Consider the following 7,258-nt stretch of genomic DNA (forward strand, 5'->3'; position numbering starts at 1 on the left):
GTAAGATGCCCTGGGTAGTAATAATAATAATAATAATAATAATAATAATAATAATAATAATAATAATAAACAGTACTGGGGGAATCTAAAGTAAAGATTTTACCAAAACATGAATAAAAAGAAGTTTAACAAAATAGCAAAAAGCTTGTATTACCAGTGATGCTGTATTACTGTATTACTGTGGTCACATCTTGTTTGGGAGCACACGGCATGCAGGTAAATCAATGACATGCTTTATGTTACCTTGTTTATGTAATTACACCCCAAACAGAGCAGAGAAAGACAATGAAAGTGAAAAGTGTGCATTTGTTTTGAGTGACAATGTGTCCAGACTTGAACAATAGGAGCCCGATAACCACGGTTCCGAGGGGGGCATCCGTTCGGATCCTACTTCGGTACTGCAAGCAGATTCTGACAAAGTTACTTATTAAAATGAGTTTCCCTAATGGCCTGTATATTGCTGGTTATCAACCAGTTCTAGATGACCTTCCTCGGCAACCCCTTGTTACTAGGGAACAAGGTCACTGCAGCATTAACATTGTGATGAACTGGCATCCCTCAGCAGAAACTCGGAGACATGCGAGACCAATGAGTCCACCCCACCCCCCACACCTGCAGCAAACACAACATTTATACAGGCAAATTCTACGATAAAAAACCCTGAAAAGTGAACACAATCTGAAATGGATTTGTTTTGTTAATTTACGTATGCTCTTTAGTTACAAGCAAGTTGCTGTGTCTGCTTCGTCTTTAGCTTGCTCAGTTACATACAGAAACAGCACTGCAGATCTGTTTTTATTGTATTTTATGTAAAGTAAAACAGTTCACCAAAGCACTGAATTATTAAAGCTGAGATAGCTATCTTTTCTGGGCAACAACACAATTTGGCATGTTGCGTTTTGAGTCATCTATGCTTTTCTGAATACAATCATTAAAATAAAACAGCAGCTCGTAGTTTAGCTTGCTTTAAAGGAAATAAGAATAATCATTGTCACCGAGGGTAAATCTGATCTTTTGTGTACAGCACATTCGGTCTACCAGTGCCCATGTCATAAGGTCAGTTAATACATCTTTTCATGTAGCTTATACAGGGTCTACTGTTCCAGCAGAGTTTAAAAGGATAGCACGGTCAAGAAAAAACTAAGGAATAAATCATGTGATGGTACAGAATCTCAGTACTGCGTGAACTGCAGCAAGAGAAACCACAAGGGGAAAACGAGCAGATTCTGGCAGAGAAAAAGGGGATTGTGTGTGAGCTTAGCTGCACAAGCTGGCAGGTTCTAACTCCAGACTGACATGAAAGCCACTGAAACCACTTCCACTGCAATCAGTAAAGCAAACTCTTTAGCTTCAATTTACAGGCGTTTTTTACCACCGCAAGGTATTCACACATACATGTCATGTATAAACCCAAACTGTTCCAAAACACAGCCCACAAAAATGCAGTTTTCAAACCAGACAAGAGATGTAATCGTGGGTTAGTACAGAAGACTGTTATGGGTTGCCAGAAAAAGAGCGACAGGGTTAGAAAACAGCTCTCTCTCATCTCCTAGTACTTGATGTAAAAAGATAATCAAAATCCTGCTGTATTGCCAAAGTAGCATTAAGATTAATTTCTCCAGGCCTGCATTTGCACAGTAATGATCTGACCAAGACATAACCGTTTTCATCTCCAATAACCTGGCTCCCCAGTATTTGCTCAAAAGGGGAAAGACAGAACTTTATGCATCTTGAAAGAAGCACAGTAAAATAAACGCAATGTTTCCCCTGTTCTTTGATAGGAAGCACAGCTGTCTTGGTTGTTGTCATCCCTCGGGTATGATCTGTTTGAAGGTATGAAGATGTCAGCTCAGGGACCAAACAGGTGGCTGTGCGTCTGTCTGCCACGTTATTAATACAGTTTAAAATCTGTACACTGTCGGATGCTGCTGGTGGAGCAGGGAGCACACCAGGACTTGGAACTGGAGCTTCACATTTATGTTTTGAATGATTGCATTTTCAAGTAGCATAAAAGGTATTTGTAAACATTAATATCTGAAATGTCATTATACTTGCCACCGAAAAGTGCTGACAATGCTTTCAGCTACCCTCTTCAGCTTGGAGTCCCTTGCATCCTTTACAAATAATACAGTATGTCTGAATAAAATGATCCACACATTATACCGACACAGCCTTAATGCACGATGAGTTGAGGGAATACATACACACCAGACACACCTGCTTGTGGAGACTGACTGCAGATGTCCTACTCAGCTGATCAATCATTCAGTTTGATCAGTTCAGCGTTTGGCATGGAAAATACCCATTAAAACCACCAATTGACATTTGAGTTTGAGAAGGCCCTAGACTAAATGGCAAATGAATGAATGCCTACACACACTGCGATGGTACATTCTGCTGTTGATAAAAGGTGAAGTCAAATAACTGCACACAAGCCGATACACTTAGTATACATCCCACAGTACTCTGTATGCTGTACTTTTAGAATATGCTCGTTTATTTTCACTAGGTTCACCAGAGTGAACAGTACCGATGTCAGTCTGAGACCAAGTCTTGACTCAATGTTCAGGCGAGTTGTACCGCACTGTACCTACCGCAGGTGCAAGTCTGTTGTGTAAATCTTGCTTTTTTGCTTATGCTACACACACCCAGTCTCGCCAACGTCCACCCTGAACTGAAGCAGAAACCGTGTTTAAAGTAGGTACACCCAGGCGTTTTTATACAAGTAACCTTAAACAGAACACATATACCGAAGCTAAAATAATATACATCATAAAAGAGTAGAAAGTACTGTACAGTCAATATTACATTCAGCTAAGTGGTCGATGTATACGGTACGCGACTACTTCGGTACGTTAACTACAGTAACACATCGCACAGAAAAGCAATGGCTCGGGTGAGTAAAATGATCAGAGAAATCCACATTAAGCGCTTTATTATAAACCGGCAATCCCGCTGCTAGTCCCCGTAATATGAGACAGATAGATACCGAGTCCGACTGAGCAGTCTGCGCCACCTCCGGCACCAGAAATATAAAGATTACATTCAAAAATATGTATTAAACAGGAAATAAACAAGAAAACGAAATTACCTTCACTTCAGCTCTGGCCCCAGAGGGATGGTAAAAATAAATTAAAAACAGGTTTCCTTTTTTTACAATTTGAAAAACAGATCAAATAACTTACATTCCACTGGAAAAAACAGCAATTTTTCACGCACTAAATGCCAGGCGCAAGTTCAACCTAACCTCGCCCCTAGCAACGGCCCGCCTCTCGCTGCCTCCGATTGAAGGAGCCTGAGAACGGGGGTCGGCCATTGGTCCCGTGATCACTGAACGTGAGACGTTCCGCAGGCGGGCAGGAGGCGGGCCACACCAGTCGTGCACCGGCAGATCGTACCCGTTTTGAGAGTGCTGATTGGACCGTACAGTACAGCACTCATAACCCAATTGCTTCATTCTGGTGCTACTCAAGCGAAAGGGCCCTCCTTTTTGTGCTTGGAGAGGTCTGGTTTCCAAGTGTTCCGTGATGTGCGTGTTGTGCGCATGTTTGGAAAAGTGATCCTAAAAATGTTTGAAGTTAAATGATCCAGGTGGGAAACAGCACGTGTTTTATCAACCCTGCTGATGCGGTCGCGTTAACTACATTTGTAATTTTGCTCATCGCGCAACTTGGCGGGTCACACACAAGTGCCTTGGAAAACTTAGCGGCAGGTCGTGCCTCTTGGTTTACATCACAACAAGTAGTGATCTGATCAGAGGTTGCTGTATTTACTAAATTACTTTACACACGTCACGACATTGGCGTGGACTCTGGAGGTCAAGGTTCACACACACTAAATACCAGAGCAGGGTCTGTCACGGGCTGAACAGTAGACTAGTTCTGTCAGCTTTTAAAGCTTGATACTTCAATAAAAAACGAATCTCTTTGCTGTAAACCTTGTCTAGGACCTATAGACATGCCAACTGCCCAGCAAGAGGCTAATTCATATCTGTTCCAGTTTACCAGCAGCTGGATCTAAATACTATTAAAATAATACTAATTCTAAAGCTTAAGTCCCTGTCCGGGGATAATAAATCCTATTTGATATAACAAGTGTTTAATATTTTAATATCCATACAGTTGAATAATGCCCTCTACCCACAGCTGAGTCATGGCAGAATTTATATCCAGTTACAAAGCAACAGTTGTAACTGTGACAGATAATTCCCTTATAATTACTCTGCCATTATTTCCTGGTTATATAAAGTGTGGCCTAAACAGTGCACTACAGTCCCTCTTCTTGTGTCTATTACTCTACAGATAGAGATGGGAGGGTAATGGGCTGACTGACAGGCGTGCTAGAAAGATTCGCACAGCGTGTAGCCCAGGGCTCCGTCTGTCATTAGATCCTGTACTGTGTACAAGGGGTGGTGCAAATAAAATCATTCCATAAAGGTGTTCCCTGTTGTGAGCTTCCATTCCGTGTGTGTAGTTTGAAATGTGTTTTTTTAGCACACATGGGTTTTATCTGGTTCCATACCAGGTTAGAGAATACTCTTACTTACAGGTAGCCTATAGCACTTCCTAGGACACATCACCTGGAGTGAGACATCCTCTTCACCCCTTCAACACTTTATTTCCTGTCATAAACCAACCAGCTGCTTCCCCTAGTGACTGTCGTGCTTAGCAGTCCACCTTAAAAACACTGCTGCTGTGAGCTAGGATGTGCAAGTGTACCAGTCTACCTGAACGGAAGGCATGCAGACTCAGAGCTTTCTCTTTATAATACACGCTTCTTCCAAACACTTGAGATCTATACAGTGAACAGAACCATAGCTAAGATTTTTGGAATTATTTTCAAGGCTAGAATCACTTTTAAATCATTTCTCAACAGTAAGAGAGAGGATCTGAAGAACATACTTTTCCAATAAAGAGAAAAAACAATCTTGTATTGGCTAAAGATGAAAGGAAGAGATTTCTCAAGTTTGCGTGAAAAGGATTCTACATCCATTTCTTTGCCAATATCCACAACTATTTACTGTCCTGCATTGACTGGCATTCCTTTAAAACGTGGTCTAAATCACAAAGCATATGACAGGGTCCAGCAGAAGACGCCCTGTAAATACTGCCTGTCCAATGGGTTCTTGTGTGAAAAGGTTGGACTGTGTCATATTTTGTGCTCGTATTTTATTTGTTAACCCCTATTTTAATTCTGTAGTGTTTTATGTTCATGTCAGTGCTATACGTACATCAGTTAGAAAGAAGCCATTACAAACTGCAGTGGCCATGCTTGCATGACCACCTTGACAGCTCATAAAACCCAATGTAATTTGCTGTCAAAAACTGCATGAGGTGACAATATAAATACAAAACACCATGCACCATAATCTTAACTTGTTGCATCCTAGTTCATATTGTATTCTAGTAGTAGTATTATTTGCATTTACTGTAAACTACATTGTATTTAAATATTAAGCTTGCATTGTAACCTTTTACTGCCCTGTAACACCTGTAAGTTGCCTTGGATATGCCAAATAAATAAAATACACACGACACATTAACTTATAGTGTGAAGAACACTCACGAGCAGTCTCCGATAATCACAACAGTATTGAACCCTGAAGCACACAATAATATTTTAATAAGCATTACAATATATCCTGCCCTAGCATTTAAAACCTGTGCTAGTTTGTTCGCCAATGGGAGATGGAGCATTTGTAGTCCGTGTTCACTAAATATCTTGGCCTTGTTCAATTGATAATCATCCCATCTTCATAAAATAATAGGCAGATTTGAAAAGGCATATTTATTAGGGTACAGTATTTGATGCATGTATAGTAAACAGATAAAAGGATGAGGGTTAATTGAGCCACGACGAGCTTGATTTCCCATGGAATCAGTGTAACAGCTGGGTTGGAATCAGTGTAAAAGATGGACTGGAATCAGTGTAAAGGTAGATTAGAATCAATGTAAAACTGGATTAGAATGAGTGTAAAGATGGGTTGGAATCAATGTAAAAGAAGGTTTGGAATGAGTGTAAAGTTGGTTTGGAATCAGTGGGTGCGTTATGTAAGTGAGCAGCTCAGTGAAAGAACCCACTTAACGGCACGCTCAGTAGATCAGATTTTCCTCCCTGCCTAACTGAAATGGAATGTGCAGCAGGTGGCCAGGTGTCAAATTAATAATTGATTATCAATTAGCACTGGCCACCTGCCTTTAAAAAGGGGCTGGAAAGCCAGCCCTTTGTTCTTTGTTTGGTCATTTATTGTTTTGTTCTTTTGGCTAGGGCCACCAAGGTGTTACAGTATGATCACTGCGTGTTAAACTGGGATCGGAGATTTTAAAAAGGGATTCATTATCATTCATTTAGGGCAGGGGTCTCAAGCCTGATCCTGGAGAGAACAGGGTCTTCTTGTTTTCGTTTCAGCCTAGCTCTCTGTTACTTAATTGAACCAATTATTGGCTTAATTAGTCAAGAATAACATGTGTTCTGGATCTTTAGCCACTGATGATGTAAAGACACTTATAAAACCTGCAGCACTGGGGCTCTCCAGGAGCAGGGTTGGAGATCCCTGATTTAGGGTGATTTTAATGTAGTTTGTGTTGGGAAAAGGTTGCTGGAGCGGGACTTCCCTTGTAGTGGGAGCAGCGCTCAGACCGTGTTTGGCCACTTTTTGTTTTCTTAGCTATTTTACCCACTGTGTTTTTAGTATTTTTATAATACTGTTTGTGTGATACAGTTGCTGGTACCCTAGTGGCGGTCACCAGGCACTGCACCTGACTGCCTGTGATTTTGTTATAAAACCTGGATGCCTGAGCAGCATTTTCAACTACAAACCCTGTGTCTCTTTTGTCTCTCAGCAGAAACCCACACAGTAGCAGAACACCCCTGGTACAGGGACCAGAATCTATTCAGGAATACTAAGATATTCAGTGATCTTTATTCATAATTTGCCACATTTATAATTAAGTGCTGCGTATTTAAGTGCAAGAGGTGTTAAACATTCTTATTTTGAATGTGAAATGTTTCTCCGAGTTCACTGTAATAAATAAATAAATCCTCCCTATTATACACAAAGCTTTTCCTGTTAATAATGATTATGGTCCGGGTTTGTTAATATGGGAGGCAGAGACAGTAGTTAATTCTCGTCTCTGCCAAAATACAAACCCAGGAGAATGCATGGTTGGCAGCGAATGGAATTATTGATTTTGGCTGTCGACCACGCGTAGTGAAAAACCCGACAATGTGGTGGAGGGGGAAACGAGATAATTAACCA

General features: G+C 40.8%; 1 protein-coding gene across 3 annotated transcripts in view; it reads right to left on the bottom strand.

Moving 5' to 3' along the window:
* Positions 1-3,322, bottom strand: part of LOC117421262 (protein numb homolog) — a 67,838-nt gene extending 64,516 nt beyond the window's left edge. Inside the window, exon 1 of one of the 3 annotated variants that reach the window (XM_058987254.1) lies at positions 3,186-3,322. The gene's annotated coding sequence lies outside the window, so the exon portion shown is untranslated. Of the gene's footprint in view, positions 1-3,091 lie in introns of all 3 variants that reach the window. The other 2 variants (XM_058987253.1, XM_058987252.1) reach the window with 2 other exon arrangements.
* Positions 3,323-7,258: the final 3,936 nt, after the last annotated feature.

Source organism: Acipenser ruthenus, chromosome 15 (genome assembly GCF_902713425.1).
Source record: "Acipenser ruthenus chromosome 15, fAciRut3.2 maternal haplotype, whole genome shotgun sequence".
Classification (NCBI taxonomy): Eukaryota; Metazoa; Chordata; class Actinopteri; order Acipenseriformes; family Acipenseridae; genus Acipenser; species Acipenser ruthenus.